Source organism: Excalfactoria chinensis, chromosome 6 (genome assembly GCF_039878825.1).
Source record: "Excalfactoria chinensis isolate bCotChi1 chromosome 6, bCotChi1.hap2, whole genome shotgun sequence".
NCBI classification, from domain to species: domain Eukaryota; kingdom Metazoa; phylum Chordata; class Aves; order Galliformes; family Phasianidae; genus Excalfactoria; species Excalfactoria chinensis.
In genome coordinates this window covers 34,268,741-34,278,918 of record NC_092830.1, presented here as the reverse complement: position 1 = coordinate 34,278,918, position 10,178 = coordinate 34,268,741, and the positions used below count along the sequence as shown (strand labels likewise).

At 40.1% G+C, this 10,178-nt stretch overlaps 1 long non-coding RNA gene across 1 annotated transcript; it reads right to left on the bottom strand.

Annotated features, from left to right (window-relative positions):
- Positions 1–775: 775 nt before the first annotated feature.
- Positions 776–8,473, bottom strand: LOC140254329 (uncharacterized). The gene is made up of 5 exons (XR_011904155.1): positions 8,384–8,473; positions 5,109–5,167; positions 4,808–4,983; positions 3,234–3,299; positions 776–1,731 (listed from the first exon to the last, which is right to left on the bottom strand). It is a non-coding gene; the product is annotated as an uncharacterized lncRNA (long non-coding RNA).
- Positions 8,474–10,178: the final 1,705 nt, after the last annotated feature.

Here is a 10,178-nt window from a genome sequence, read left to right as displayed (position 1 = left end):
ACTGAAAAATAATTCAAAATGAAAAAAAAAAAAAAGATTTTTTTTTTTTTTATTTTGAATTGGCTGTACTTGGCGATAACTCTTGACTTATTCTTCTGTGCTATTGCAATAAGCTATGATTCTGGAGACCTACTTTTGTGACTAAAAGATAACTCTCGGGAAGAAAATTGCCTCTCAGACATAAATCTTTGAAACAGGTGTTTGCAGGAAAGTAGCAAATATAAATATATAAATATATATATATAAATCAAATATGCCAAGCTAAATAGGCATTAATTTACGGACATACTGCTTCTGTTCATAGGTGCAGCAAACATCTGGTGGTCCTAGAAAAGCAGTGATAGTCTTGCTAGAGTCTCAACGTTGATGTAATTAACTACATGTTGGTACATGGTTAATGCTATTAATTCTTCTAAAATATTTTCCAGCTGTAAAATCTCACTTAAAACAATTTCTGCTTTTTGTTGGCAAATAGTTTACTACTTCACAAGTCATGCTCATTATTGCCTATGGGGGATCAGTTGCATCTCATCTCCTTCATCTGCTGCTGAGACATCAGCTTTGTTGCTCTGTTGATGTTGATAATTGACTTTAAAAAGAAGCAGAGGAAAAGAGATTGAAGATTGCACTGCATTAATCATGAATATCACATAGTAATAGAAGACAGCACATTTGACTGCATTTTTCCTTTCCAATTAGACTTTACAACTCATAACTCCCACTTTTTTTTCCAGCAAAAAAAAGTACCCAATTATAGAGCTAAATATGAATTAGAAATGCCTTACAACCAAGAGCCTTTGTTCTTCCAACCTCAAACTGCTGTTCATATCTAACAAATGCTACACAAATAGCAGATTAAAAGTGGATTAAAATGATCTACCTGTACCACTCAAGATCCTCTGTAACTCATAGACTCTAGTGCAATATAGTAGTTCAACATGGCATCCAAACATTCAGGTAAGTTGTAATACACAAGGAGTAGAAGCTCACACTGGGACAAGATATGTTCTAAATCTTGATTTATAGTGATTCCTAACTTAAGTACTGTCCATCAATAGCAAAGATCCCAAAATGAATGCTGATTCTCATCAGCCTGAAGAATAAACAACACAATTACCATCATTCATAACATAAGTGCAATAAAAAGGAAGGAGATCCTCCGTTTTCATCTCCTGACCCTTCAAAGTAGTAACAACAGGCAATATAAGCAGATAACTTTGCTCCAGCTTCATAGTGAAGCGACTGATGACCCAGAAGTGCTACCATTTCTGAGTGTTCACAGCACTGGGTGTCACCCTATCTGTCTGCCACCTTGCTAAAACAGCACAGGGTCAATTTTGCTTCCAACAAAGCAGGTTAGACCTACTTGCCTAAGAAATACAGCTGCTAATCCTAGCAGTGCTGTTGCTTGTGCATGGCCTATGCACACTCCATACACTGACAATTAAATTTACAAACCATTTCAAAATTGCATACGACTCGCAACAAAAATGAGGACTGTGATATTTGGATGGCTGAACTTGATGCCTGATAAACCCCTACTTTCTTTCCAGCTCATTTGGAGGGTGCAACACATATGTCAGAAGACAGAAGTTCACTACTAATGTTTTATGCGCTCTTGCATGGAAAAGGTCCTTGTGGTAGTAATGATGCTGATTTTCTAATGATGTTGTCACAATTGATGCTTAAAACAAGCAAAGCTTCTGGGTTATTGGAGAACAGCTGCCTTTCCTAGAAAAGAAAACCAACAGAAATATTAGACCAGTGCAAATAAGCTAGGCAGAAAAATCAGGGAGTGAGGACCAGGTTTGCAGCTCTGCTAAATTCAGGATGCACTTCTGCAAGCTTTTTGCCTTGCCTTTTAATAAAGAGTGGCCAAAGCAAAGAAAGGAGTTAATTTAAGAGAGTGTTGAGAGCTGATCTTTTGTTTTGGTGTTCTTTTTAGATCTGATGTGAAATGTGACCCCAAATGAATATAAATCCTTATGATGGCCCAGGCCTTGCCCTCTGATGACTTTTGGATATTATATGCTGGTGTGATTACTGGAAAGTTTTTCTGAAAGTTGGTTTAATTTAATGAGACTCTATCTTGGGAAGCAAGAGAGGAAGGAAATTGACTTGTAAATATTTAAAAGTTTTAAGAGGATCGTGTCATATTTATAGCCTTTGATGATCTTACTTCTACAACACCGTTTTAATGCAAAAGAGGAGGAAAAAATATCTGTGAATATATCAGGTGCATTCTTCCCATATAAGGAGAGCACGCACTTGGGGAAACAGCCCCTTATTCAGCCCAGTTGTGCAACTGTGCTCCAGTGTGATGTGGTGTGGGTCCATGTGCCTAGAGACCCTGCACAAGCATTTATTTCAAGAAGGCAGACAGAGGAAATGTGCTTGAATTTAATGATGGCATTTCCAAATGTAAAGGTTTCAGGGTCAGGACTTAAGAAATATTCACCTGGAAGAAGGTTTTGTGTTCTGTATCTGCCTAAACATGAGCAACAGAGGTACATTCTTGAATTAATGTAAGGGTGGCAGCAAAAAAGCCTTTTAATGGTGTGGAATGCCCATTAATGCAGATTATAGCAAGAAAAGAGAATTATAAAGCAGATATCATCTGCACAAAGAGCTGAAGAGGTCCTTAGCTGGTATTTTTCCAGTTATTGAACTACCAGGTGTGACAGCATAACACAAAATATGGAAGCTCGACAAATGTCATACTAAGTACTTTTCAAAGCTGTAATTGATCATCAAATTCCAATAACAGTTTAGGTGCTTTAGTTGATATTGAGATTAATATACAGCTTCCTGCAGCAAGAACCTCTTCAGTTTCTGACCTTGGCTGGTAGTAAAACCCAATCGATATTTAGACCAAGCAAGCTTTCCAGAGAAGATGCACTGAACACATTTGTTTCCTTAAAAAAAACCATACTGCCATCAGCTAGAAAATCTAATCCACTCTGAGGAATTTGATGGAACAGAACTGAGTAACAACCGTAAAGGACACAAATATTCTCTTGAATTAAAATAAGGTTTAATTAAACCAATTAAATTTAAACCAAAAAATATATATATCTTTTAGCATCATGATTTTCTACTGTTAGTTTTTTCTCAAGGAGGAAGCACTGAGTTCCTGCATTAAGAAAGGCATTTTACATTGAACACCTGGTTAGAAGACATGGAATAAGCAATATGATATAAATACTATGTCCACACGAGACTGACCAATATACCTTAATGTTCAAGGTGCCAGCTGCATACAAGTACTCCAACAGCCAAAAATAATTCCAGGGCATTCCCTGAGAAACAAAAAAAACAACATTACAGATTAAAAGCAACATTAAAGATTACAGATTATAATATATTCCTAATACAAATTTCTCAATAACAAGTCTACTGACAATATGACATAAATGACACTTGACCAGCACTTAATTGAAAGTGTTTTCATCATACAGGTTATGCATTTTTTTTTCCTTCTTATATTTATCACTTAGGCTCATATAAAAATATAAAGCATAATGCAAAAAAATGTATGAAGACTTCATTAGTCTTGTCAATGTTTTTGTGGTCTTGCTTAGATCTACTTTCCTCTATCACATGTTAGGTTGAGTGAAGACTACATTTCCAGAGGGCTTCAAACTAATCTAAGCAATTTTCCTTCCTTTAGACTCCTGAATCTAAAAATAACTGAACAATGATTTTTTTTTAATAGTCATTCATTGGATTAACTGTTTTATAAACATCTAATGCATCCAGCCAGGAAATGGATGAAACACTACCACTTGTGTGCCTTTCCTTAATGAAGTGTGCATTTCCCTGCACTGCTGGGCAGTGAAAGATCTGGCCCACATTTGATACACACTTGAGTAAAAGTAAGTAAAAATAAGTATAGAGAGCACAGTTGTTAATTGCTACCTTTTCCCTTTCCATTCCCCCAGTGGAGAGCATCAACTATTTCTTTGTACAAGAGCACTAGAAGGGTGGGGACTGGAGCACATCTGTGCTTTGGATGACACAGGTTTGGCGCTTACCATAGACCTGCAAACCATGCCCTCTTAAATCAACGTGCTGCTCCACAGCAGCACCTTAATTGTTCCAGGTGATGTAATTGGTAAACATTTGCTTAAGATTTTACACATGTATTATACTTCAAGATTTGTTTTCTATTTACAATATTTGTTTTTGCTTCAGTCTTTGATAAAATCCCAGCCCCACTGCAAATAAAGTGAGCTATGATAAGTTATGTGTGTACACTTACATCCATACATTTTAATGTATGTTATTACGGAAACAAATTTTTTTGTTATGGCATTAGAGTTGAAACAAAGTGGGATCTAACAACAATGGCATATACAGTAATTCTGCTGCAGAATGTGGGCAGGAACCTCATCTGTACTCTGGCATAGAGCTTTTGTTCAGTTACATTTCACGTTTTATTGCCATTGATTGCATAACAAATAGAACAGCAATAATACGTGCAGATGGATGACTGTATCTAACCTGTGTGCTACAGTTTACCTGAAGCATTCCATTTTCCTCATCTCCTTCCAAATGAATAGTGAGGAGAAAGGGAGACACATTATCTAATGCCTCAAAGCCTTGTTATGCCCAATATACTAAATCTCAATTACTCACTATAGGAAGACCTTCCATGGTGAGTCTCAGTGCAACACAGAACACACTAAGTGCCAATGTCCTGAGCAAACAAGTTGTAGAGCCTGTTGCTCTACAGGCTCTACAAGGGCCCACAAGAAACAGAGAGGGACAGTTCATCCGGGACGTTTTTGGGACAAAGCTCACCCACCTGGGCTATTGCAGCTTTCTGGCAGCCCCTCACAGCTCTCTGCACACCAGCTGGGAACTTTTACAGCTCCATTTCCCCCTCCTGTTTGGTGACCGGGAAGTGACACCGCAGGCACAGGGGCCCTGCAGGTACCAGCCCCTCCAAAGCGGTTTTGCATCAGGTGACCGCTGCATCGCCTTATGGTGAGTAAAAGTCATAAAACTACCATCAGCTCAATGGCTGTAATGACTACTCTGAAGCTTTTTATAGGCGATAAGCTACTGTAAAGGTCTGCTGGTAATTTGTGGATAGGGTACATTACCGTTATCCTTGAGGAATTTCAGCTTCCTTTTTATATGCCTTTTTTCTCTTGAGGGGACTCTGAAATTAACAGAAGGCATTAGTGTGAAGCTCCACCACAGCCTCTTGCTGAGCACAGATTGCATTTATTTCTCCTCAGACATGCTCTCGTGCTCCCATGAGAGCTGTAGCCTGCTGATGTGAGGCTGGAGGTCCGTTTCTGCCCCTCATAGGTTGGAGGGTGTCCAGGAGACAGTAAAGCAAATGAAAATATCCTGAAAAAAAGGCATAAAGAGGAGACAGAAACCAAACCAAGCTGGGGGGTGTAGGGGAAGGTTAGAAGGAGTGGAGAAGGTTGCTCAATTTTTGCCCACATCAGTGAAGTGCTTCTGGTGGTGTGGGGTAGGATCCCACAGCATTCAGGTTGGATGTTAGGAAAAAGAAAGAAGGGAAAGTGAAAAGCATCAGCACAGGCTGCCCAGAGAGTGGTGGGGTCACCATCTGGAGGTGTTCCAGAGCTGTGGAGATGTGGCACTGAGGCACAGGGTCAATGGGTTGGGTTGGGCTTGGGAATCCTAGAGATCGTTTCCAACCTTAATGATCATTCTGTGATTCTATCACAGTTCCTGGGAGCAGCAGACAGTTTTTCCTTATAAAGCAACTGCAGTACCATATTAGGGCCAGCTGTGTCCCTAAAACTGAATCCAAATGAAAATGGAGGGTGATGGAGTAATTTACCCAGTAACAGCAAAGCTCAAGCAACTGGCTTCTGTGCACATTGCTGGGCTGCAATGGGTGTGTGCCACAGTCTCAGCACCACAGGCAGTATTGCTACCAACAAAACAATCTCACACAGATCATGAAATGTTAAGAAGTTCATTTGTTTAAAGCATTATGAAATAGTTCTCTTGCAGATCTCATCCTTTAATTTCCTGCACCGGGGCTGAGGTGTGGGACACCAATACTGACAGATCAGATTAACACCTCTGATGCAGAGATTTTCCACCGTGCTACTGCAAAACACATCATCACCATTGCAATATGAGCTCTGGATTCTGTACCTGTTGCTTCCTGGGGCCTCGAACAAACTAACAGTGCAAAAATAGCAAAATAGCTTCCAAAGGGGGAAACTAACCTGCCTGGGCTGCTAATACACCATTTGGAAGGGAGAAAAATCAAGACAATGATGAATTTTTCTTATGCACCTTCTTAGTAAATCTATTCTCTATCAGCATTGCAAGGTTCCATATAAACCTCAGAAGTGCAGCAAATTGCTTGGTGTGCATACAGTGGTTGGAAATAACACAAAGACTGGAGACAGAGGAGGATTCTAGTTTTTCTCTGGTACAGACCACGATTTGGCAAACCAGGTATAAGGCCCAACATTTATTTGGGTGATTACAAAGCTAAGAACTTTTGGCACATTATTTGGTTCAGGGAGTCAGTTATCATCCAAAGTAGTCAACTCTCAGAGATAGGGACCAAGATTTCATTAATAGGGGCTTAGACTTCCTAAAGCCAAACCAAACCTTGCCTTGCAGTGCTTGCTAGCTGTCAGCCATCACTGTTACCTGACACTTTTACAGTGTTGAAGGGGGAAATAAAACAAGAAGGAACAAAATCAAACTGTGTTTTGTCCTAAACCCAAAGAGTTTATTTCCTCATTGAAGTGAGCCTGTGGCTCAACACATTAGTGCCAGGTAATGGCCAGGTCCCAGCTAAGCAGCCATCAGTATCTGAGTAATTATAAAAATACGAGGCATTGAGAAAAGAGCCAATGTGCCTATGGAAAGATTCACTAAAACAGTCCTCAACCTTCATTTTCATGTGATGACGTAAGTATAAGCAAACTACAAATATCTAGAGAGAATCTGAGCCTTAGAACTTAAAACATATCTCAGTTTTTAATAAGCAGGGGTGGGCTGTTGGGTTTCTGGTGGTACCAGATTAACCACAAGAGGACAGCAGTTCATGGTGAAAAAGCACAGTACACATTTTTACAGCTGACAGAAATGCATTATGCAACCAGGATTTATTTGTGTTGTGTACATATGTAAGGATTTCCTGGATAAAAATAGGATCACTTCAGCTATGCACCAGTGGGGGATTTCACAACTGTATAGAACTGTTTCTAAATGCCTCACCATATTCCCTCTCTTCTACAGCTCCAGTGCATGCCAATGCCCCACAGAAGCTGAATGTCCTTCCTGCTGTTATTCCCAACCAAGCTGCTGGTAGCCCACCCATGCCTCAGCTCATCCTTGTGCACTGGACCCATGGGGATCCTTTGCTTGGCAATTCCTAAGGATGGCTTTATTATACCATTCTATGATTCTGTTATCATTCCAAGGTTATGAATAGCTCTGGAAAAGTAATACACCCAACTCTGAGCAGTCAGACCTGCTCTCCAATTCATTGGAGCTTAGTCCTCATTTGCTGCTCAGCCACAGCTTTGACTAAAGACATCTAAATAGCCCCCATGTTGCAGCTGAGCTTTGCCAGCATACAGGTACAGGATATCTGGACACAGCCGGACTAAAGACGCCATTTTGTACATGATATAGCAAGTGATAATACCATTTTGTGAATGGAGGGCCATTCCCAACACACATACAGCAATGGAGCACAAATCCCTGCCTTGCTAAAACCTTGCAGTGCCTGAGAACAAGGGCTGCGCCATGCTTTGTGTTTACCTTAGCCTTACAAACAGCAACTTCAGCCCCCTTGCTGCACAGATGCTGATTCTTTTAAAACAGAGCTGTGAACTCCTATTGCAATAACATTCCTACCTAGCATCAAAGGTCCCCATTTACCAAGCTCAGAGACAAGTCTGGGTACTCTGCAGGGCCAACAGAGGAAGCTGAGTGGAACAGAGATTGTGAAACAGCAATTGAGTTTAATCAGTGAACTGGAACCAATATATTTTATAAAGGGTTTCAGTTACTCTTCTATCAAAAACTCCAAGTTTCATTATAAATGGCTTCTAAACCACCTTAGAACTAATGCATTTTACACCAATACAGTTTCAAAATAATGGCTTGGCAACACTCAGGGCTGGCAGCACAACTGCAGGAAAGCAGAATGCAGCAAGGAACCACAGCCTTCTCAGCTGCACTGAGCAAGGCACCAAGTGGATCTTCTCCCTTCCTTCAGCCCCTTTCAAAATACTGGGGCTCAAGAGCAGTCATGGTACACCAGTCAGAAAGGTCAACACATTGGAAGGGTAATATAAGAGGTGGAAGGGCAAAAGGACCAGCCCAGTAGAAGATGTCACAAAGTAAAAGGGAAAGCACTTACCTGCCTCCAAAGGTCTACACTCCCAGGAAAATTCCACAAGGAAGGACCACCAACCAGAGAACCATTCCCACTGGCAGTCAGCCCTTAAATGGGGTCTAAGAGAGGTGCAGCCAGGCTCCACCTCTTCTGATCCCACACCTGAATGCCTTCACCTGTGCTCCCAGGGCTGATTGGGTCCTTTCCCCAGGTGCTCAATCAGTGGCTCAGGCCATGACTCAACAGTTCCTATACATGGACAGAGTGAAAAAATACTTTCTCTCTGCCAGAATAGCCAAGTTTTGTGGTGTTGGTTTTTTTTTCCTATGAAAAATGGCAGCAAATAAAAGTGAGAAGTATATAGTAAGTCACTTTCAATATCTATGTATTTGGTACCATTCTATCAATCAGGTGTTTGTTTTTTTTTTATTTAAAACCACTAATGTTCTCTCAATCAACATTTTCTCCTCTAAGTGATGGAACCATATTTACAGAGTGATTTGGTATGTCCTTTTCAGGGGTCCTCACATGGCTGTAGTCTAAGGTCCTCCACACACTGACAGTGGTGGGAGCTGCTCTGTATCATGGCAGCCTTGAGAAGAAGGAGAGAAGCCGGTCATGACTACCGGCTGCTCCACGTTGCTTTACAGACAGCAATTTGTGTCTGTAGTGGAATAGAAAAAGACTATTAACTTAACCAATGCACTACATATTAATTACCAAAATCATTAAAATAAACTTTTTTAGTACTACTAAGGAAGCAATTAGAAAAGTAACTTTGTACATAATACTTTTAGTTCTAGAATGAGAAATGTATGTGACTACTACGGGCCAAAACATGGCACATTTAATTTAAACCCTGGCAGCAAGGGGCAGGTTCCATTGCAGCTATAATAAATTACATACAAGTGCTACAGAACAATAACAAAAACTGTGAGCCATCCATTTCAGTACCATTTACAAGAAATCAATATCAATACTTAATGCAATACTGGTGAAAAATGAGCAAAGATACAGAAAGCATAATAAACCAGTAATGAAAGACCTTGCAGTGTTTCACTTTGGAAGAAAAAACTAACTGTCTATATTTTCATGTAGAGGGATATTTCACTGAGGCAATGTGCTGGAGGTATGAGTGTTTTGCAGATCTAAGTTTAAAATCACCTCTTTATTAAATTTAAAAAAGTTTTTTAAACTGCGGATTACTAGCTTAGTAAAACTCATACATATGGAAGGAAGCATTTCATCTTCCTGAGGTCCTGAATATATTTTTCATTGGACTGCTTTAGATCAAGCACGGCTCTGCTGTGTACCTCTCTGAAAGCATGGGCAAGGCTACTTGCTTCTGCCAGATTTGGGTGTTCTGTTGGGGAAATGAAAGGTTTAAACTTTCTGTTTAAACTAGCGAAGTAAATAGGAGATATCATCAGGTAGTCCCATTTCCTCCACTGGTTTTGAACTGCCATCCTCCTCATCTTCATCTCTTTGCACTGTCAAGATAGATAAGTAGGTAGGTAGGTAGATAGGTAGGTAGGTAGGTAGGTAGACGGATGGATGGATGGATGGATGGATGGATGGATGGATGGATGGATGGATGGATGGATGGATGGATGGATGGATGGATGACAGATTAGAAGGCTGACTGCAAAGTTTATCCTAAGTAAAAGAATGTTCCTTTCAACTCAAATTTGGAAGTCTGTGAATTTTTCCAACTCCAGTTCTAAGCTCAGAAAGTCCTAGATGTACCAGCTGATACTTGCAACAGCCTTCATATGTGGTGAAGCTCTTTGTAAAGAGGAAGATGAGAAACTTCATTTTT